The 24,630-nt window shown below is 34.7% G+C and overlaps 1 protein-coding gene across 1 annotated transcript in view; it reads right to left on the reverse strand.

Moving 5' to 3' along the window:
* LOC113505509 (pleckstrin homology-like domain family B member 2) overlaps positions 1-24,630 on the reverse strand; it is a 114,005-nt gene that overhangs the window by 78,016 nt on the left and 11,359 nt on the right. The gene's annotated exons all lie outside the window — the stretch shown is intronic.

Consider the following 24,630-nt stretch of genomic DNA (forward strand, 5'->3'; position numbering starts at 1 on the left):
ATAGCTGATTTATGATGGGCTATGAAAACACCGAGTCGTTATGACTGATCTAGTTCTACCGGACGTTGTTTAGGGCTTGAATGGCCCGAAACCCGATGCGGATTTCCTATGGCCGTGTTCTAACTATTCTTAGAAATGTTGATGAATTCTGAGCTGTTTGGTCAAGTTTGTACCGTAAAATCTACTAGGAGGGCAAAATGTAAAGGATGCTGGATGGAGATTGGAGTGTCGTGGTGGCTTTGTAGTTTTAAGCGGAGATTAGTATACACGAGGGGCCAGTTCGATACCAAAGAAGGCAAAGTACCTAAGTGTCTTTTTGAGAGTTACATTTATTTCCTTAATTAATCTTAGACACCACTGACAAACGTTGAAAGGAAATTTGGATTTCAAATATTTTAATCTGTTCGCCAACCCGCAGTAAGCTAGCGTGGTGATGCTCAAAACGTTTTGCAAGATTTGGGCGATAAATTCAAATTATCTCAGCATGAGCGACTTTTTAAGAAAAGAGCAATATATCTATCGTGCAATATACATAATTTGTTTAACATTGATACAAGTCAATTTCGACGAACCATATGTTTCCGAACGTAGGCGTCAAACTATCTACTACATCGGGTTCACGTAGTATTTGACCTCAAGACCTAATTCACGATAATACTATTACATGCCACTTCCTGTTGTTGTTATCATTAGATCAGGTACTGTGTAAGAGGTATTTTTTGTCTTTTTTTTGTACTGACTGTACAGAAACAACCCAGATTGCTTGTACTTTGATTAGTCTTTCTCAAGTGATTCGGTTTGGTTGTTAATTAGAAATCGGGACAGTCTAGCAACTAGCCGTTAAACTACTGATATTTTATTTATGTGGATGAAGGCATTTCATGTATATAGGTGCACGGATAGCCGAGTGGTTGAGGTCACCATGCCAAACCCACTGTGCGCGTCGTGTCGCGGGTTCGATCCCCGCGTAAGACAAGCATTTGTGCGATCTACGATTGCTTGTTCTGAGTCCCTAATGCGGGAGTCGTTTTAAAAAATAAAAATAACCTCGGTCATTGGTCAAGTTTCAACAAAATGATTTTTTTCTGTGTATTTTTACAGTAGTAGTTTATATCCGCACTAGAAAAAATAGTTCCAAAGAAATTACGGTACGGAAGATAAATAATGATAATTATTTGTTAACGATGATAATGAAACATTAGTGAAGGACGGATCATGAGAACAGTCATCTTAGATCCTGACTAAGAAACCAGACTTCATTATTCCACTAATAGTGATGAAGAGCTGAAAATAACTGATATCCTACTGGCCTGTTTGGAACTAAGCCCACCTGTTACATGGAACTATATCGTCATAGTCTATCTTATCGATGGACGAATGAAAAATTTATCAACGGAGACATGTTTCTTAGTATAAACGAATAGAAAAAGAAAGGGATTAATCTAATCCCTTATTTAGGCAAACGGATTGGTAAAGAGAAGTCAAGTCGTAAAATTGCAAAAAAAGTCACGCACAGGAAGTCGTGATACTTGAAAGTTGTGCTTCATTAAAGACCTGGCTAAGATTTATCTTTTTATAACTGAACAGTTTGTGACTTAGTTTCCTGAAACTTCTATTTTCCTTTTGTTATGGATCAGAAAATACTCACAAGAACATACAAAATAGGATCCCGATAGTCAAACAAAACCACTACAGTTTCCAACGTCTCCACCACTCCCGAACCCATCAAAGCACCATTAAAACACTTCCTCGAATGCTTACAAGACATTATCTTAACCCAGATACCATCGTTTTCAACAAACAAAACTAAAAGCATTTCCAAACGCGTTAGATCCGTTATATCACATTCATCCAGCTTCCTACATTTCATCGGCGCTTGCGCATCGGGGGGCTAAAATTAGCTCCGGCCGATAGAAAGCGCCGATATATAGCGACTTAATTAGCTGGATGCCTGTCGTTCTTATCTCCTGTCTAATGTACTTGAGGGCTTAATTTTATAGATACGTTCACGCTTTTTATTGTAACGAGGTGAGTAGAACTTGGTATTGGAATTTACACTAGTTTTATTTTAAGACTTTGAAGTGGTTTAGGCTAGCTTGTACTTTACGTATCGCAGTAGTTTTAATTGTGTTGCCGTGGTGCCTGGAAAAAGTGTAGGATCAAACCCTTCGGTGGTTTTAGCACACACGTTTTACATACACCTAGTATCTCTTTGCCGCCCAATGAGGATGTTGGATACCCTATTCCAAAACAAAAACTGCTAGCTACTATATCAAATAATTTTCCTTATCAGGTCCTATTATTAAACTACCAGAAAATAGTTACCGGACAAATAATAACTGCAACTTAATAACATAATATATAAATCATGTGCTAGCCTTTAGAGAAGACTTTCCATCCAATTAGGAACAACTTAGGTTATGTAACGTAGCTATTAAGTTATTAGCCTAGCACTAATACTCAGGTAATCAGTAGGAACATAGCGGTAACAAGGCTCTATTTTTATGGACAATTGAACAGCGGACATATATTTTAAATACTAAATGCTAAATTATACTAATACTGTATCTAAAATTTTGTACAACGACAACGATTTGTTGTGTAACATAAAAAACAGTTATCAATCATCCATAATTCAAATTTATTTATGATATTAGCAGTCAGCCAGGCTCTATGATTCTTTCGATAACTGCTCAGTTTTTGAACTGAGAAGTTTACTTTTGCGACCAACAAAAATTATTTCCAGAAATCATTAACTGGTTTACAAAACAACCAAATGCAAATTCATTCCAAAAACATTGAACAATACACAAACGATTAAACGAAGCCATATATGACAATCTGAGGGACACAAAAACACTCAAAATTAAACGTGATATGATCTTGACAACATTATAACCAGGTGCAAATATTACTTTAAGTCCACAACAACTTATAAAGGACTGTTGCGATCGTGTGAGCGGGACAGCGCAATACGCGTTATAGAGCGGCGTCTCCCTTCCACACCGGTAACTATCCTACCGTAAGAGCTCGTGTTAGAGGCACAGGTGCAGTTAGTGTAACCGGAGGAACGGGTGCATTAACAGGCTTCTATGGTAACCAGACACCAAACAACTTAATAAAACTGTCAAAAAATGAAACCACAATTTTGCATTTTGTAAAGCAAATACAAGGTAATTATTTAAGTGGGGTAAGTATCGAGAGTTTCGCGATTTTAAAGGACCACATCGTAATGACGAAACATTTGTAAGTATATTTGATTGAAAGCAGAACATACAAAATAATAAAAAATCGATAATCACTGTCAAGGTCCAATATTTATTCATAACAGAGCAAGAAATAACATTCTAATTACTAATCAAAGGTTTTGACAAATTATCACCATTAGGTACCTACATTAAATTCGCCACCACCTTTGATTAAAGCACCAGAACTAGAACAAATTATTGCAATTCATCATTTGAATCAAAATGGGAAATTACGTTAATAATTTAAGAGCCAATGAACCAGTTACAACTTCAGACTCTTACAGAATTTTCTAAATAACCACATTTTTTATCAAACACTATAAAATATAATCGCAATCGCAACGAAAACAGACAACCCCGCGTCCACAACAGAATACCAAACAAATAAATCTCGACTTCATGTCGAGCGTGTGTTACGTATATCACGTCATTGCGTCATTACGTCAGCGATCTAAAATACTCGCCGTGTTTACACGCGATACACGACCTCGCTCGGGGTCACTGTTTAATTGAAACATGAATAGCGCGCGGATTTTTATCAGTTTTTAGACGAAAAATGGGTACTATTGGTATCGCGTGTCTGTGGATAGCATGTTGCGTTTTGTGTAAATTGGTATATCGAAAGCCGTTTTTTTTTTGTCTTTTCTCTAATTTTTGCTAGTAGGAAAGGGGAAACCATGAATTGAATTCTGTAAGAAAACCAAATACGAAGATTCTAGGGGCTTACGACGCTGCAATTAAATTTACATGTCTGTAATCATCTATTAAAGATGCAGTGGCCAATTATGGGTTTAAGAGGTCAGTCAAATGTACAAATAGTAATAAGCACTGGAGATGTTTTCGAGTAATTCTAGGTGACTTAAAAAATAATAATTACTACAAACGAATAAGCATTGTTTATTATTAAAAGCAGTTTAATTTTTTTCCAGGTTGATGTTAAATTTTGAATCCGGCAAGTTCAAAACGTTAAAGAAAACGATACGCACGAATATTAATTGCCTATTTACCAAAGAGGCTGAATGTTTAAAAACGGCGAAAATATAAATAACTTAGGAAAATTAATTCTCTTATCACTAACGGACATTCTTGGACACATATTAATAAATACAAATTGTGACTCCATTACTTGAATCTCAGATTGTTTCCAATCAATCAAGTGATTGAATACCGAGGCAAGGGGTGTTATAAGATTGACGTGTCTGCTTATCCGTGGCATCACAGTTCTTGAAAGGATTGAGCGATTTCTTTTTAATTTAGTTCATTTTTTGTAAAGGCATTTGCGAATGTTCTTAGACAAGCTTGATAAAAATCGGTCGAGCCGTTTTAAATTTGTGGAAGGTTGAAGTGACGAAGCGAATGTCTGCAAATATTGGGTATGGGATGGAAAGCTCAAATAAAGCGCACTAAAATAGAATATTGATAACTTAATCAAAATAGTTCCAAGCTACGATTGGAAGTGGTTATTAGTAGAACTTAAGTTACTGGCACAATCAACCGCAATTTGACAGTTAATTATAAACAGCGACTTTATTCGAAAGTATTAAAGGTTATTTTATAATTGGCCGTTTACAATGTCCATTAGAGATGTAATGACATATTTTTTCTGGACGAGGTCAAAGGTCAAATGTCGAGTTGCTTGGTTTTCGCCGCGAGGTATGTTTGAAGGGAAAGTTAATACGCTCACTCCATCACTTTGACTTTAATAACATGTCTAAGAAGATTACACTTGCAATTCAATTTAATATCAGATGATAGGTGCGACTTATGTGTATATAATTTTATAATTATATCATTACTCAACTTAAGCTAGAAATATATTTTGTAATTTCTTTATCGAGGTAGTAATTTATGTGAAATGTTCAAGTGTCTTTATTAGGTTATTTTTTAAAAAGTTTAGTTTGACTGCCGAGTGGTTGAGGTCACCACGCCAAAGCCAAACCCACTGGGCGCGAAGTGTCGCGGATCGATCCCCGCGCAGGACAAGCATTTGTGTGATCCACGGATGCTTGACCTGAGTGTGGTCGTATTTGGGCATGTGACCCGAATGTTTGTGAATCCGTCCGCGACACAAGGATTAAATTCCTTAATGCGGGAGTCGATACTACTACGATATTTACTATTTAATAAGCCTTAGATTCTGGTGATGTCTAGAGTTATACCATTCATCATGAAGTAGGCTTTTAATTCGACTGCGTTATAGAAGAGTTCAGTTTTGAAGCTATAACTGACATCCACAAATCCACGGGGAAAAGGTGGCCCATTAAATTGAATACAAGTCAAGCCTAAAAATACTTAAATCGATCACATTTACATGCAGTGAAGGTCGAATTAAAGCCGATATCATGTATTTAAATTAAAGATACCGGTTTTAGCGAATTCCTCACCATAAAGTGAACCACTTTGGTGGTCTTTTATATTACTTCATTAAATTATGTTATAAAATGATGCTATAAGGATATACTGTTACTAAGTATTAAAGTAAGGTTTGAGAAGGTTAATCTGTTTGAAGAATTTACTACTGAAAATAATAATTGTTTTAAGCAGAGTCGTATCAATGAACATCATTTATAAGTAATGAAGAAATTTCTTTAATTATACCTATGTAATCGTACGGCTAGTGTAATAATAATTTCACTTTGAAACAACGAAATCTCTTTTCTGAAATCTAGAGTTTCTTTTTACTCGTCTGAATAGAGTATAATGTTTATTATGCATAGTTTACTGCTGATTTCAGTGCAAATCAACAAATGTTGCAATAGCTGAAGTTTTCAGTAACGGCCGGTTAATTAGAAATGGCTATAGAAATACAAATTAGCAAAAAAGATTACGGTTCGATTTTCGACCGACAGAAAAAATTAACTTTTTAAAATCAGTAGCCAATTTGTCGCACCTAGTGTACCTTTTTCAGCCAAGGCCTTCCAGCCGTCAGAATAAACTTCATACCAACACATTCAAACACATAAGTACATTGCGCAGTCGCTAACCAATTTCTCAATACGTACAAACAGGCTGTGTTATCAGTAATACTGTTAGCAGGCACTGTTTTATAGAAGATCTTACGAAATTACAATTATGACTTGATGCGTGATAATTAACTTAACTCTGTAATATATCTCGTACACTGTTACGTGGGTTACAGAAGGCCAATAAAATAGCCATCGAGTCTTTCTTTCTGGCAATCATAATATGTACATTTATGGTAACTGCAAATCGATTATATGTTATCACATAATATTGACATCCAAAACAAAATACTGAAATATTTTCTTTCGCTTAAAAACGAATATGTTTATACTCGAGTGACTTTATTCTGCAAATCACTAAAACAATATGTTAAACATAATTTTCTAAAAGAGTTTTCTAGTTAACGATGTAACTATTCATTATCTTCTACCGTTCTTCAAAAACTGTTTTTACATTTCAAGATCTGTCTCAACTTGACCTTCTGATCTAAATTTCGTTACGACAAAACAGTTTTCATTGAATACGGCTTCGCAATCTTGAATGTTATGAAATCGAAAGCGATAAGTGGTCATTGTTGATAGTTTACTATCGATAAGGCTTTCATTCAGACTTTGAAGAGGAAATAGAAATCTTGTTGTGTAGCGTGAGTTTGAATGCATTGTAACTAGGATTGTACATTGACTGCTAGTACCATGAAACGTAGACTACTTGTCATACGGAAATGCTCGACATTGCCACAAGTGTCGCTTAACGCAATTACTCGTTACACGTCAAAAATCTAAGTTATATCTTCGTGTCGTTGTCTTTCATTGAATATTAATAACAAAATCGAAACAACTTTATTTATGTAACTTCTTTTAATACTACTTTTTTTCAGTTGCCGGTACAACCCATGGAATATGTGTAGTAATGGTTGAGTTGGGTGGTCCTGCTAATGAACAGTAAAGAATACTTTAATGAGCGTGGTTGTCTTAATATTTTGTCGTCATTCAAGTATCTAGGTCTACTTCAAGCAGTCCCTAATAACTGCATCTACATGAAGACTTCGAGAAGGAGAATGCTTTAAACCAAGAGGCACTATTGCTTAGTTACAGGCATTTAGGAACAACTCCATCTACAAACGCTTTCACACCCAATTAATCCATCTCTCAAGCTCTTCATTCATCTACCTTTTGTTTTTCACCAAGCCAAACCGAAACCATAAAACACTTCTGGACAACAATACTTACGTAACACCATCATTACGTCATACGCTAGTTTTAAGCCTCAGCAAAGCTCGTGTGTTCAATAGGTACCAATATTTGGCTTGGCTAACGATAATACCATGTTAGTGAGTTAGCAATTTAAATGGCGTGTTTTATGTGCAAAGACGGTATTGTCCTCGCGTCACTTGTTTGTCATGGCAGTCTTACTTAGGGAGGAGTTAAGGAGCAAGATGTAGCGGTTTTTGAAGACCGTTTAGTAGTGGTAAGCTTAATATTATGATGGCTGGTTGTTTATATTTTGAAAGAATTTCGTGATTACATAAGTCGGATAAACCCTAAGTATATCTAATTATTTCTGATTTGGTGAGAAGGAATTGGTTTACACTGAGTTTAAATAGATGCAATTTATAAAAAAAAACTCAAAAGCTCGCTCAACACGAACCCCAAGATCTTATACATAAAAAATATAAGCATGTGTTTGTCGTGAACAAAAAGCAAAACTGCGTAGCCCTAAACTGAGTAAGAGATTGAAGAAAGAGTACAAAAGCAGACACGTTCCATATGTACATATTCATGAAGACTTTCCTTTTCCAACCCGCCGCCGTTTATGACTCGTACCAGCATTACAAAACTACGTGACACGCCTGTCAATGGCGAAGGCAAACCCATGACACCAGTCTGTCTGTTTTACCATATTACCTAAAACGGATGGGTTTCTACTTCTCTGTACAGTCAGGAACAGGAGTCGATGAACACAAGCCGATTAAAAAGCTAGATCCTGTAGACAAGTTACATTTTACTTAGTAGTTTGTATATCTCCGAGCGCTAACGTTATCGAATCCCTGCAATACACTGAAGTGACAAGTAATTCTCAAAAAAAAAATATCTTAACGATTGTATTGCTTCTGTATTAATAAAATTGTATAGTATCTGGAATGACTAGTCCCTCATTTTTATTTCAGAAACATGAAAAATATCTGAAAGAAATTGGACAATTGGTTGAGCCCTGACTATGTCGGAGGTCTTTATTTGATTCCCAACCACAAACACGCAGGGCAAATGTTTTTGTAATGAGCACGATCATTTGCCCTGTGTTTGTTTTCTTTGTTGATAATAATTAAGTTCTATTGCTGACCGTACAAAATATGCTTAGCACGTTCTGCGCCTCCTTGGTTTCCCTTAATTCAACTAGTTTAAGGCTAATGTTTGTATTGTCCGGTTTATGGTCTATAAAGATTGGCATTCAGAGAATGTTGTAAGTGGTGACGTCATCTCTGTTTACTATCGCGGCAGTAAAAGCACAACGTTGGAATAGTTTGTTTCGGTTTTGGTAAGTTATTTTTAAGTGTATATGAGTATGGAGTATATTATTTTTTGCCAGTGACATTAAAATCGATTTACCTATTTAGAAGTGATGATGAACAAATAAACACAATGAACCTTGAAATCATAACTTTAAATTTTCGGACAGTCGTGCAAAAATTAAAACTACATTTTAAATAACTGACCCTCAATCACATCTTATTGTAAGCTGTATTTATCCTTGCTTCAATACATCGTAACACCACTGACATCATAAACAAAAGCATGTTGCTTTTGTCAGCAATTTTCGCAACGGAGTCAACATCTGCCGATCTTGAGCAGTCAATCACTTAATAATAAACGGATTACAGCTGTCTGTACGTCGATGCATCTCAAGTATGATTTAATGGCCTCTTCAATATCGATTTAAACCTCAACATGATCGTTGCCAATTTAGAGAATTGCTTGTTACATTTCGCGACGCGTGATCGCTCGAGGAATTGATCAAATTGTATTTGGGTGCAAGGTTGTGGGTTCAAGACCTGGCTGTGTTAACGAGGCTTTCAATGTTATTTAAATGATTCATTGATAATTAGATACATTGAGTATTGATACGAAATAAATGTTAGATGACCTTTGAGGTGCAGATAAAAACGTTAAACATGACTGTTAGACTTACTTAAATTCAATCCATAAAAAGTGTAAGTTGTATATTACGTATGTGTAGTTAAAGAGCAAGAAAGAAATTTTAAAAAGTGCAAAACATTATTAATAACAAAATAGTTATTCATCAATTTTTGCATAGCAAAGCAAAGACTTCCAAAATAAAATACCATTTCAGTAGAAAAAAATACTAATTTTAAAATTCTGGTTCATTATTCAGGTAACCTCCTAGATAGTCCTAATATATTTCTGATACTCGAATTAGGAACTAAAGTCCCCATTAAGGAGATTTAGTAAGCTGCCAGTCAACGTTAACACACGATTTTAACCTCAGCAACCAACGCACACCGCACCCGATCACCCACTCTCGACCATATTCAAATTAAGGTCAATTCTCAAGCTATGATCTATCGAAAAATTAATTACTATGGGTACGATGACGTCACCGAGCGTGGTTATTTTGTGGGTCAATGTTGTGTAACAGACGTAAGTAACGTAATGTTTATGTGAGCGTTTCGCGAAGGCGTTTGTAGGGTTATTGAGAAACGCAGCTATGGGTCTAAGCATGTTCGCTGTTTCTATGGTATGCATGTGGTCTCCTTTGTAATATCTTAAGCGTACAGAGTCTTTACTATAGTTGTATATGTTGCCGCTGGGTTTAGGATTTTAAGGTTAAATTCGAAGAAAAACCATTTCCTCGCAATGGATTTCAGAACACATTACTTTTAAGTTTCAGGTTCCATAAACTCTTAATTTGGGAAGTAATCCATCTCAATTACCTTGAGAATTTACTTATCGGAATACTTCCATTCAGCCTAACGAGGCCCACAGCTGGACATGTTTTGCCCCAAGTTGCGAAAACAACACCCGATCCTCACCCTTCCGCATCCAGTCCAGGACAACAACCTTATTCATTACAATAGAGTTAATGTTTAGAAATCTATAGTATCCCCTTTTATGAGAACCCCCATTCTTTATGAGGTCATACTGGTCATTTTACACGTCACATACTTTGCCAACCCTACAAATAACTCACAATCGTGCATTCTTGATGCGGACAAACATCTTACGAAACTCGTGCGCATATTCGTTTGATACACGTCATTATAAAGTGGGTAGTACGTTAAGTACATACATAACTTCTTGTTGTGTTATAGGCATAGAGAAAGGCAGCTGGTAGGTCATATTGCATGTGCTGTTACCCTTGTCTTTTATGCATTGTTTGGTTTATAAATTAATATGGACAGCTTGAATTTGATAAGATTGTTGGTCTGCAGGATAAGTTCAACCAAACTCAGTTGACTAAAGAGCCAGTACTTGGATTATAAATAGTTTCCAGGAGGTATGGTTATTTAATGGTATGTAGGGCTCCTTTTATCGTATTCATACTGATTTTGGTACAAAATACGAAGTAATGTCCAACGCAAGAAAAATGAAAATTTTCATTGACTTTGGCTGTCTAGCAGAAACTGATTTTTCAAAATGCATATACCACACTGAAGTGCAAGATATCATAATAATAGGTAGAATTAGTTAACAGAGTATCGACCAACATCCTTCATAGTAATGACGAAACACACATGCGGTACTCTAAGTGGGCACGTATTACAAAACACAGGCATAACTCAAACCACGTCATTAGCTGGTGGGAAGACGATGGCCATAGCAATACCTTCTTAATTTTCTTTCGCAATTCATATCCAGATCCGGAAACCACCAAAAATGATCGAGTTTCCGTAAACATCCTATCTATAGACTTCTAAAGTAGGACTTTTGGTAAAGCGGAAGCGAGACGGCGAACTATAAAACGCATAGCGGCATCTTACTTCCACGAAGACTGACCTGCTTCAAGAACTCATAGTATCGGCAAAAGGATAAACACCCGCTTTATTATGTAACATGATCTCAAACTGAGATTTATGAACAATTAAAACAAAGTTGTTAATTTTAATTGGGTTGTATACCTTGATATTCAAGATGACTATAAAATCAATGTTATACTGTAGGAAGCAAAAGCCGTCGCATTGTTAAACCTACAAGTGAGTTATAAAGCTTGTATGTGTCCTGTAATCTATACTAATATATAAAGCTGAAGAGTTTGTTTGTTTGTTTGTTTGAACGCGCTAATCTCAGGAATCAGATTTGGAATCAGTAGATATAAGTAGACGTGTATCAACAATTAATTGAGGGTGGATTAGCGAAAAGGCTGAATAACTCATTTTTACGACCATTTTGTACCTATTTTTTTTCAGCTCCTAGTGCACAAACGCCTCGTATAAAGTAATTTCTGGTTACCACTTCCAAGTATTTTCGACTATGAGCCAAACGAAACTTTGCTCAATAAAACCGCATGACAACATAAAAACCGAACCAAAACCTTAGAGATCAAACAAAAACAACCGTATGTAGTACATTAAAAATCACAAAAAACCGCATTACAAAACATAAAGCGAACTGTAAATACTTTGCCCACATCCAACGATCCATATAGAGAGAGCCGGTTTGAACCGCGTTACGAAAGCATAAAAAAATAATATAAACAAAATTTTATCGGGTAGAGACCTCCTTTGTAATTATTCGCAAGTTCTTACTGAGTTTTCTGGTGGAGAAAAGTCTCAGTTTAGAAAGAGAAGGGATGGAAGTAGAGTAAATAGGCTTTTTAGCGGTAGTGAGACAGAATCGTTTAGCGAAAAGATATACTGATTATTTTGAACATTTTTCAAGCTAAAATATATTCCAGAAAGCGGTGTGGAAGTGAGGATTTTGCGCCAAATAAATTAGTGTTACCTAAAATTTGGAGCACACGGATGATACGAAACGGACTTCTACTGGCCAAAAACTCTGTACCTTGTTTGGATTCTGCTGGATAATACTTCAAGATACCTAGCCAGTTTTTCAACGCATACTCACTGCCGGTCCACAAAGAATGTGATAAGAATAAAACAAGACATATCGGTACGCTAGAGGTGCCTTAAAAAGGAAACAATACAAACAAAAAACGTGTCTTGTAGAGAAAGGTCATATGCCTTGGAAGCTGAATAATAAGTGGCAAATATCTTAACATAAATATACTTATCATTTTATCTGCTTAATGATAAAAAAGAGCAAGAACCCGGTGGCAAAAAGAAAAATAAATATGACAGTAGCATTTTTGGCATTGATAAGGTGAGGCGAAACTTTCCAAAAAAACAAAAGACATTACATAATGTAGTATTTAAATAAACTTTGATATTTGATTGTAGTTATAGACATTTTTTCAATGAAGTAATACTATCTATTATCAGTATTGAAGTAAACACTGTTAAGTGCAACTCGATATTTCGTATGAGATTCAATAAAATATTTAATGAAGAAACGAGATATTGCTCAAATATTACCACGCACCCACTATTTACTTTCCACGATTAATTTCAATCCCAATATTTACTTGATCAGCCTTCAGAGCCACATAAATGGACAGTGCCGTGTTTGCAATGCCAATACCAGGTCAGAGACCTCATAAATAGTGTTTAGTACTAATAAAACCACTGTTAAGAAAGTAATTAGCTAATAGAAATACTAAGTGTGTTTACGAGATTCGTGGAACAGCGTACTGATTCTGAATGGCCATTGAGGCTGGTGAAGACTGGTACAGTTGTTGAAACGTGATGGCATAATGGACGGATGTAAAGCGCCCTCTCTTTTTCTCTACGGCAAAATGTCTGCTGATGGATGGAGTGGTAGATAAACTGTTTATGAATCGAGGCGACCAATGACCAAGAGCTGTAATTATAAAACGTTACTATAATTAGATTGTAAACGTTGGTGATTATTCTCGATTTGGCCTTAACGAAGTCACGCTTTGTCGTTTATTGTTAGTTGTTACGTAAGACATACAATGTAGGATAGAAGAATATTTTGAATGTTTTCGAAAACATAAATTACGTCAAAAGATTTCTTGACTTACACACACTTACATATGAGGTGTTTTTTGTCCATTACAATTCAGGAGAATTATAACATGTATCAAACAAAATTCCTTATCATGATGTTTTTGGTTTTACACTGTTATCCGTTTCTAGATGTTACGATCCAATGAAACATTCGGAAGTTAGAAACATTTGATTTTTGGGATCCTACTTACCGTTCCTCTAAACAGTCCTACGAGTACACATAAGAAGTGATAAAGATATTAACACTAGACTGCTGAGCATTCGAGGAAACACAATTCTACGTTAACCGTCGACAAATGAACGAAAGTGAAAACAGTATGGAGCATGGAGAACAAAACAACTAAACAAATAATTGTAGCCAGGAAATAATATTGTACATTGTAAATGGCAAAAACTATATTACTTTCGATTACTTTGTTTCCTACGTACGTAAGGAAAGCGATGCTTTTATGTAAACCTGCATGTTTTTCTATTTGTTTAATAGGTTTTTATGAGGTAACAAGAAACTATTTGCATAATTGAAAGGAGAATGCGTTGAGAGAAAAACTTGAACTTTGGAAGCGAGAGTTTAGTCTTGATCCAAATTACTACATATTCCTCTTTCTGCCTTGGCTCGATTTATTTCTGCCCGACGCATCACTTTTTTTCCGTCCTGCCACTTCTCATAAGATTACACCTTCTGATACCAAATATTAATTGAAATTAAAGTCAAATTGTTTTGATTACTTAATAACCTTTCTGTATTACTATCAACAACTATTACTTACTTTACTTTCGTAGCCAAACTGATTTAACTTAAGCGTTCGACAATCTAAACCACTTCAGCTCACGTTAAAAATACTTTCCACTTTTCTAGGATAAAATGATAAATACCACATTTTCCTTTTTCTCAAAACGTTTATCCACACTTCTGATAAGTATTTAACAAGGAAACGTGTGTGAAGGTCGTCGCAGGACACAAACCAGTCAAAACTCGTTTATTGACACGCCCGCGTCATCACGAATGCGTCTGTTCCGAAGAATTAAGGAGATACTGAGAGATGTAATGCGGGGCTTCCTGCTCTTTCGAGGATACTTAATGCTGTCCTGTCAACTGTGAGAAACGGGGTGTTTGGAGTGTTTGACAAATTTCGTATAGCATATATGTGTAGGTATATGCTCACAGACCAAAGTTGGGTTGGTTGGAATCCAGTACTCAGTATACGCTTTGGCAATTTTTTTCAAGGGTCAGAATGATTGAAAGTGGTTTCCCGTTTTCACTACTTGTTAAATCTCTTCAAGTTTAACACGAATTATAATACACCACCGCACTTGCTGTGTTTTCACAAACGACCATTATTTCGCACAATTACACAAAATTTATTTCTTTCACCACATCCTATGATGATCTCATCTGCTCATCTAATTATATCATCACCTTATTAATGAAAGCCTCTTTTGAAACTAGCCCATAAGCCCACCCAGGGCTACTAAAGTGATTTACAACTAAAATCCCTATTTCAATATCAACATGATTCTGTAAACATTACGGAACTATAATGTAGGTGAAACACAGTGTGTCATCATTATCAGTCGTACGGGCGATCTTATCAAGGCTTTCATGAGATAACTCTTGATTTGTGATGGAAGGTATATAACGTAAACTACTTTACTTCAGTTTATTGGGTATATGATTGTATGTAACTGAGCATTTTTATAATTATAATAATATCTTTCTTATTATTATAGTGATCTAAGTTTTTATCAAATTAATTTTATTACACTTTAATGTTTTAAAACAGATTCTGATAAATGCTAAGGAATTCTAAATATCCTTTTATTTAAAATACGATTAGTTTTCTTGGGGTTAATGCACGACAAAGTTGTATATAAATGCACCATCTTAGATTAGAAACGGAAAAGAGTTGGCTAAGAAAACTTGAAGCCAATATACAATATAAATTAACAGCAACAATTGAGGAACCAGCTATTTAGCTAACCACAAATGAAACAAGACACAAAAGAAACATTCAAAGATAAGCTCTTTTACCTAAGTAAATGAAAGTATCAGTTTAAAGAAAATAAAACGGACAGCGATATAATTTAATGAAGGGAGACTATGGCAAGTCGAACAATAGCCGAAATATCGCCAAGTCATTGCATTCAATGGCACTAAATATGGTGCAAGTTATAGAAGCATTACAAAATTCAGGTAAGATTTGTATCGGATATTTGAAATACGAGAGAGGAAATTTGAAGGTTTAAACTACTATCGAAATCTTTTTAGCATGATAATGGGAGATAATGGTAAAGATCAAACGTGTTATGATTGATAAAAGCTATTGTTTGAAGATGTTTAAAGTAGCAAGTGCTATAAATGGACTCAACAATAATAATAATGGAGGAACCTCCGAAAGAACGGAAATGACACCTAAATTAAGACAAAGCACAATAGGGATGACGAATTAAAATATTAATTATTTTGACTTTCCAAATCATGGACCTAGGCGTATCGGAAAAATTGACGAATCACACCCGACGACTGGGTATTAAAGGTTAAAAAAAATATTGAGAACGTCAATTAGCTAATGAAAAAATATTACACATGGTTGTATATGAACAATAAAGATTTACAAACATAAACAGTTTTAAAGTCTAATATTGCGAATATTGAAATCCAGAAGTGACGTTAAGCGTAACTCCCTTTCAGCGTTCTTTGATAGATTCATGTTTGCGGAAAAAAATGAGGTATAAAATACAATTGATGAAACTACCTGACGGAAATTGCAATATATATTTAGTCCTAACCTTTGTGTCATAGTTAAGAATTTGAATAAGTCACATAACCTACAGTATTTAGGATTGTTATTCCAGAGCTGAATTCTGCATCTTCCATGGACAGAATATTCGTGAAGATAAATTGAATCCGTTCTCCCTTACAACTTAGGGCACACTTTATAGCGTAGTACATTAGAAAGTGTGCGCCGATCACAATATGGTCAATTTAGACAATTTATACATTATACATGCGTTGCGTTGTATTGATACAATCGCACCGAGATGCGTGAATATACCTATAACACTTGAATTATACGCATTGTTTTGTTTTTGTGATACGTTTCACTTGTAGGTTTTTGTTTTGCTGCGTTGATGTAGCCGGATCTTACCTTTTCTTTCTTATTTGATCTGAAATGTGCGAGGAATGAGATTATGACTGATTTTTATTAGTGTTGGGGTTTCAACTCAGTCATCAGTGCTTTTCATTTAACTGAAATCTATAGTAATTTCTTCGTCTTTTTATTTGGGGGCTTTTCTCTCAAATAAGACCATGTCATCCCTCAGATGTACATATACCTTAACTAGTAACTATGGAACTTAGACTAAAATTCCGCTTCAGACAAAGGCCACGGTAATAACTTTGTCATGTTAAAAAATCAAATGAAGCTCTATCTTATTTCTTTTTACAAGTTTCATGCTTGATAATTTTCTTTTCATTGTTTTGAAGGTTTTACAATTTTGTAAATTCTTAGCATATTAATCATTCCCTAATTACTCACTAACATTATCCTTCTAAGACATTGCTTATCATTATCAATCAGTTAAAAAGTAAATATTGTCTAGTACACATCTCTGAGCTAAGATCTAGATTTTGTTGGTTTTCCCTTGGCCCAGTTGTTAAAACAATTGTGTGGGTTACGATAAATATTAAAATTCATCGTCCGTTTTGTGAGGCCATCAAATTAACAGATCCTGAGAATTTGTTGACGGTTAACTACGAGATTGTTGGCGAATTGAGGTTATGAGATATGGGTCTAAGGATTTCTACACGAGATAAATATTTTCATTGTGTCATTAGCAATAAGTTTATATAAATTCAAAGAGGTAATATTAGAAGAGATAGTATTAAGACGAAATTATATAACCAAATCGTGCAAAGGCACTGGCTACTATAGGCTTTAAGGCAGCACAAGCTCAGGGTTACATTTCTGCTGTACTATATTTTATGTGAATAAAACTATTATTATAAAACGTTAGTAAAGTAATCAAATTACTCAATGTCTAAGAGATACAAGTTAAATATTGTAATTTGTTTTTCAATTAAGAGTTTTGCTACTCTTATTATCACCAACAACTGTCATATTAATCTAGTTTGTCATAAATATAGCTACAACATAAATTAAAAACTCATCAGAACATTCGTTGTATATTAAGAATCCATTAGCAGCACTCTTAAATAGCTTATAGAATATAATAGGCATACCATTATCTAAGCTAAACTGCAAAACTGTCGTAAAGAAATCTCCTATTAACGCCTACAAAAAAGCAACTTACTTCAATCGCAACAGTTTCCCTAATCTGCCCACTTTTTCCACTACAGTCAAGTCACTGACCTTAAAATTTCTTATTGACATATAATACGCAATCTTCACCTGAATTTAAAACCTGTCCATTCAGATATGGAATACCAACAATCGATCACCGACATCTCAAGTATCGAATTAATCGATTACACTGCAACTCGATTCTCGGAATCGATCCCTGCACGTCTGTCTGTTAGCATTCCTATCGAGATGTTCTAGGAAGCGATCGTATAACTTTTATAACACTGACATGAATTTGATTTTATCGTTCAGCTGGTAGTTTTAATAGTTTGTTTCTTGAAATTCGCGTAACAGGCATTCGGGAACGGGAATGCTATTATTGGGTAAATTGGATCAGCTGGCAGCGTTTAATACGGTTTACTTTATCTATGACCTGAACCTTAATAGACAAGAACATGGCAAGAGAATAATGATCAAAAATGCAAGTAAATTTTCAGATTAAAAAAAAATTGTAAATGGATTTACCAGGCTGTAACCTTTTACGTCACAAACGAAAGGCTCAAAAAAAAGGCCGGAACGGGAAGCACCATACTACACAACACATCTGCCAAAACTGTTTTTGTCTCATGAAAAAATAACCATCAAGTTCTGATGTGAACAAATGAATTCGTTTTTCAATTGTTTGACGTCATATATTACAAATCGTTTTGTTTCAAATAACGGAAGACCCATAGCATTTCGATATCAATTTCAGCTAGCTATCAATTAGGGACAACGTCCAAAAATGATCTCATAAATTGGCAAAACATTGGGATCTCACCTAACGATATCATGACACACTATCCTTCATGTTCCACTTAAGGCGACCAGCTCTTGGAACCTCTACCCAAAGTGGATCAGTTCACACGTGACAAGTTCCTAGTCACACGGTCTAGCGGGGAAACCCAAACAAATGCAAACTACAAACTTCCTCTGTAGTACTTGAAATTATGACCAAGTTTTAACAGATGTTAAATACAACGGAAGTCTTAGTTCCTTGATAATAATTTTAATCAGAAGTATGCTTTATTTGCCATGCCGTCATCTGAAATTCCATGTTATGTAAGTGTTCTTGGAAAAGGAGTTTGAATAATAGATCGTTGTGCTAGTAGACACAGGTTCGAGTGCCGCTTGGGGTATTTTCCCTTATGATATTTATATTTAACTAGCTGACCCAGCAAACGGTGTTTTGCCGAATGTTTTTTTCCTAGTTGTATGTATTTTTAATGCCACCTTATAAAAAAAATAAAAACAAACAATTTCGTCCAAAAAACAAAATTATAAATATATTATATATATTTTTTTTTGTGTGAGCAACCCGTGTCACTTAGAGGTATGAAAAATAGATATAATATATCCTGTGACAACTAACATTGTGACACGGGAATTTTATATATTAGAAGATTAGATAATAACAAGACTGTTAATGTCAAGAATATTTTTAGGGAGTAAGGTTAGATAGGTTTTAAAACTGGGTGTGACTTTCAATGTATGTATTATTTTTACGATAAATTTACTATAGATTCCTATTCGTATTTGTATATACTTTCAACTATAAATACTAAACTAAAGGAGCAGAATTTATTTTATAGAAACGCTCCAACAACGACTGAACCCAAAATTCCAGTCCATCCAGTTGTTTAACTAACTCAAACCGTTTCGCACTTGATCTATTTTTAAAATCAATTTACGGATTTGAATAAAAACCTCATATTTTTCGAACAAATTAACCTTTCTCAGCGGGACACTCTTAAAACTCATGCTGTGCCTTAAGTGGTAAAACAACGCAGTATTCAGACGAGAATAGTCTGGTATCAGTACTAAATTCTTGAACTAATTTAATACAATAGATTCAGACATTCAGTATTAGAATATCGAAGTCTATAATGTTGACTAAAATAGCAACAGTGGTATAAATAACTGAGATAATAAATAAGTCTGGTATGCAACTGGTCTAGCGCTGACTAATTTTATTGAATGAAATTTCTTCGATGATAGGAAATACATTGGATCACGAGAAATAGGGATCCGTACAAATCGGCCAAAGAAAATAAATTCGGTTGGGTGACAAATGAATGGCTAGGTGCTTATTTCCAAACGAATGCCAGAATTGAGAAAAGTAATGAGCAGATCCTACAATTCAGACATAAAAGTAAGACATGTAAAGCTTATACATAAACGTCAATTCCCATATAGGGTTAAAGGGATACTATGAGCAATAATGAGCATTGATTACAACACTAGCTCACTGAGGGTTGGCGATTCCAGATTCCAATATTTCGAATCCAGATTTCCTCACGATGTCTGCCCTCACTATTTATCAGTGTTGTCTTTAAGAAACTGAATATATTAAGTAATTTAAACATTCATCTAAAAACCAACTCATAGATACAATGATTTAGCAATTGTAAGTTTAAGACTAGTAGCATACCACCTTAATACTCGTATAATATCTAAGGAATTCAAATCTGACGCTTGTAACTATTGTATTTTAGCTGATCTATGGATTTTACAGAATGTTATTTAAGATAACTAATTGATCTAGAGGTCTGAAATGCTGCAATAGGGTCATACTTTATGGTAGCTATTAAAACACAGATTAAGGGTATTTCCAGATTGTCTTTATAAACGAAGGAATGTCTAATTTTGTTATTATTTCCGTCAACGAAAAATCTATACTCTATACTAATATATAAAGCTAAGGAGTTTGTTTGTTTGTTCGTTTGTTTCTACGCGTTAATCGCAGGAACTACTGTTTTAAATTGAAAAAATCTTTTTGTGCTGAATAGACCATTTATCGAGGAACGTTTAAGGCTATATACCATCACGCTGCGACTAATAGGAGCGAAGATACAACGGAAAATGTGGCAAAAACATTTATATTCGAGGGCTTCCGTTCAAAAATTCCTAGCATATATCTTCTAATCACGCGGACGAAGTAACGGGCTACAACTAGTAAAATGTATAAGTAATAAAATCAAATCTTTTTTCTGATTTTTCATTAAATGGTTTGTAATATAACCCTTCATATAAAAGTGATCAAGTATCCTATTTGCAGAATAAATGATTTCATTTCATTTCATTTACAAAATAAAAAAACATTAATATTTGTTCCTAGTCCATCCAACTGGTTATTAAAGTATCGCGTCATTTCCAACACAAGTAACATTTGAAACTAGGACAACTCCACCAACTAATTGAAACTCTTCAAACAAATGTACATACATTAAACAGAACTACAAAAAGCTTTTCAAAACCGGTTTTTTCCACTTAACATTGTTTAAAACTATCGCTATCTTAGGAAGCATAGTAGTCATTATCTGCAAAATTGTAAAGAAAATTAAAGAAAAATAAACTTTAAAATGTTCAGTATAAGGTTAATTTTGTTTCGGGTAGGAAGTCTTGATTGACTGTGCAGATAAACTAGAGTAGTCTTAATTGAAACAATGCTCCCTTTGAGATGATTCTACTCTGTTTTATGTCTAATTTGACGTATAACGTTAAGACCAATTTGTATTTTACTACATACTACACTTCATCCTGTGTGCTTGGTAAAGACACGAAAGACAGGAGGTAAAACTACAAAATACGAAAGAATTATGGTTGAGGTTCGCTTATTGTATTAAATTAGACAAAAAAATGCATCAGATAAGTATAACGCATGTTTTTTATTTCATTAAGGCCCGATTTTTCAATCGTCAGATAACTTTTATCTGAGGAATAAATATGACCGTTTGACATATTTTCTATACAAAAGCAGTCAAAACGTCAGACATATTTGTCGAATAAAAGTTATCCGATGATTGAAAAATCGGCCCTTAATCAAAAAAATATTACGAATAGAAAACGCATCGTCTCCGATGCCGATACGACTTAAAACGTCAATTGTTGGTAAAAATGGTACTTAAAAGTGACGCCACACGAGATTTCAACTCACTTCATATTTACCTTACAAAAAAAGAAAAAGTGCTTACGTATGCAATCTTAATCATTAGTTATGTTTTGCACTCATTACACAGTAAAAAACGAAGTAGGTATCTGTTTCGCTTTCAATTAGAATTTCAAAAAAGTCTGAATATCACAAAATAACTGTTATCAATCTCTTGCTAATTGTATTGTTAGCAAGTTCTCATCCTTGTGCGTTCGTATTAACCCACATTACGTGGGAACTATCAACAATGATAAACAAACAAGTGCAAGGTTTTTTTATGTTAACAATAAGGAAAAAGTTGCAATAAGTATAACTGCGATTTAATTTGTTAATTTAATTATTGTATACGAGATGTCAAAACGAAATCTTTTTTAAAAGGCTTTATTTCGTTTCGCCTCTCCCGTTTTCTGCCTGTCTATCTGTTATCAAACCTTGCAAATCAAATTTGACGTAATCCTCGGTTTTAGATATGTGTATTGCGTGACTATACAAGATTATGACGACTTGCAGCAGATCTGATGCTGGAGCTGGAGGTGACCATATTTATGGTGGAGCTCATATACGATACCGGCCTCTTTGAGTTTAGGCCCGTTCATTTTGTCTTCATAAGGATCTTGATCTGCAGAAAGCGACTAATTCCTGCTTTTTTTCTTATAAATAAAAAGTAGTTTAAGCGATAAACTGTCGTTCGCAATTATGATACTAGCTGAAATGTAGCTTAATAAAGATGTATGAGACATTATCTGGCGAAGATATTCATATGTTAATATGTGGACATTGGAGTGGGTTACATGTTTGTGCATTTAGTTTTAAGGATTTTCTTGTATTTTTTATAGCATGTAACTGTTTTATGTCCCTAATTAAATAAATAAATAAATGTTCAAAACTAACTTAACCTTCTTTTCATTCACTGTACAATGTGAATGTTAGCATTAGTAATATAAGTTCAAGACAAAACGAAAGTGCTTTAAGAATTAGGATCAACGAAAGTGTTTCAGGCAGATCTGAATAATTGTTCTCATGAGACCGACGGATATAATTACAGGACGCGTTACGGATTGTTAGTCTGTATAATAAAAGTACAGAAATATATTTCCGCAAAAAAAATAAGGTTTCTCATTTTATAAGATTGCAGTTGCAACAACATTGTTGCAAACTTCTTCTGCTGTTCGCACGTTCTACCAACATCTGCATCCAATCCACGCTAGCTACTTTTTAGCTCAACAACGACTTGACACATACAAAGAAATATTTTTTTCATCTAGCCCACTGTGTCCCAATGCTGGGCAAAGGCCTCTTCCAAATCCATCTTCGATTCTCTGTCCTTGGCGTCGCGTAACCAGCCCATGCGGTAAACGTTAAGATCGTCACGCAATATATCCTAATGGGATTTAATCAGTACTCAGTTTATTTCGTAGAAGAACATTGAATACCCTGCACTTATATTAATTACTTAGAACTTTGCCTATTCAACCTTAGCTATAATAGATATAGACATAGACGTATGACGTCACAAAATATGATGTCATTCATAATTTTATAGCTGAAATGATTTTATACAGTACTTGTTTATTGGTTTCATAGAAAACTTTGATGAATACAAATGATACAAGGGTTTACTCACGGATAATTATCGGGATTGCCCGACTAGTTTCCGACCCAAACGGAGTCCTTAATAATAAGCTGACGCGGCGGAAATCAATACGCTCAATTATTGCAGTAATTACATGGATAGCCGAGTGGTTGAGGTCACCACGCCAAAACACAAAGCGCATCGTGTCGCGGGGTTCGATCCCCGATAGGGCAAGCTTTTGTGTGATCCACTAATTCACTCGCACAAATAGGGTAAACAAAAACAAATGGGTGACAAATATATTATTATTGTCATTATATATTTCTTTCCAAAATCGTTGCGTAATTTCGATCTTTTTTTTAGTATTTATTATTATAGCGGCAACAGAAAAACGTCATCTGTTCAATTATCTAATTCTCACATTTATTAGATGTATCTAATAAATGTGTGAATTCACACGTCACACGTCTTTCATCTCGCTGTAGTGAGATGATAGACGGACAGACAGCGGTGCCTCAGTAATAAGCTTCGTTTTAACTCTTTCGTTTCAAACACCCAAAAAGAAAACTAATAACCCTCTTAAAAAAATAAATTCCACAGCTATACCTACTCGACTGACGAAAAACACTCCTAAATTACTCCCAAAACTCCATGAATGTTAACAAAACCTATTAAATGACTAGATTTTAATGAAAAGGCGTGGTAACCATGTAACATCAATATGTATGCTAATCTAAATACACTTAGAATTACATTTAAATTGTAAATCAATAATGACGTCACGCCCAATGTAACTCGCTTCAATGTGGGTAGGTCGCTAAATGATCTACTAAACAGATTAACCTGTCTGACTTGTCATTGTGAAATTAAGTACTTATAGAATAAATTGAGGAAAATTATTGAAGATTTATGATATTTATTCATAGTTTAATGTGAATTTATTCATTGTCCTTTTTCGATTACATGAATATAATGAATGTCGAGGTTATGATTAATGCAAGGCCGGGATCGGGGTTTTTATTTAATACAAGTCCCACATATCCTTACGCCATCTTTTGAAAGGGTTGAAATATCGGGTTTTCGTACCATGACAAAAACCAGAGACTGATGACGCATAAAAATCTTGCTCTAAAGATAATTGGATTGATAAGACAATTTTGATAGTCAGGTAAAGTAATCAAATCAACTCCTTATAAAACTGCTTAGACCAGTTTAAAAAAAAAACATAACTAAATCAAAACAGCACAATTACCATCATAGACAATTACACCGGTCAAGTGCGAATACGACTCACAATACATCATCTGTAAAAACAACTGTCTAACTATCAAGGTTCATGAGGGACAACCTGGTGACGAACGGATGGAAGGGTAAACAGCCTCAGTTATAGGGTCCCATTTTCACCTCCGTTACTAAACCCTATAAAAAACACATACCAACAAATAATTACTTAATTAAACCTACGTATAAAG

The sequence above is a fragment of the Trichoplusia ni genome, chromosome 26 (assembly GCF_003590095.1).
Source record: "Trichoplusia ni isolate ovarian cell line Hi5 chromosome 26, tn1, whole genome shotgun sequence".
Classification (NCBI taxonomy): Eukaryota; Metazoa; Arthropoda; class Insecta; order Lepidoptera; family Noctuidae; genus Trichoplusia; species Trichoplusia ni.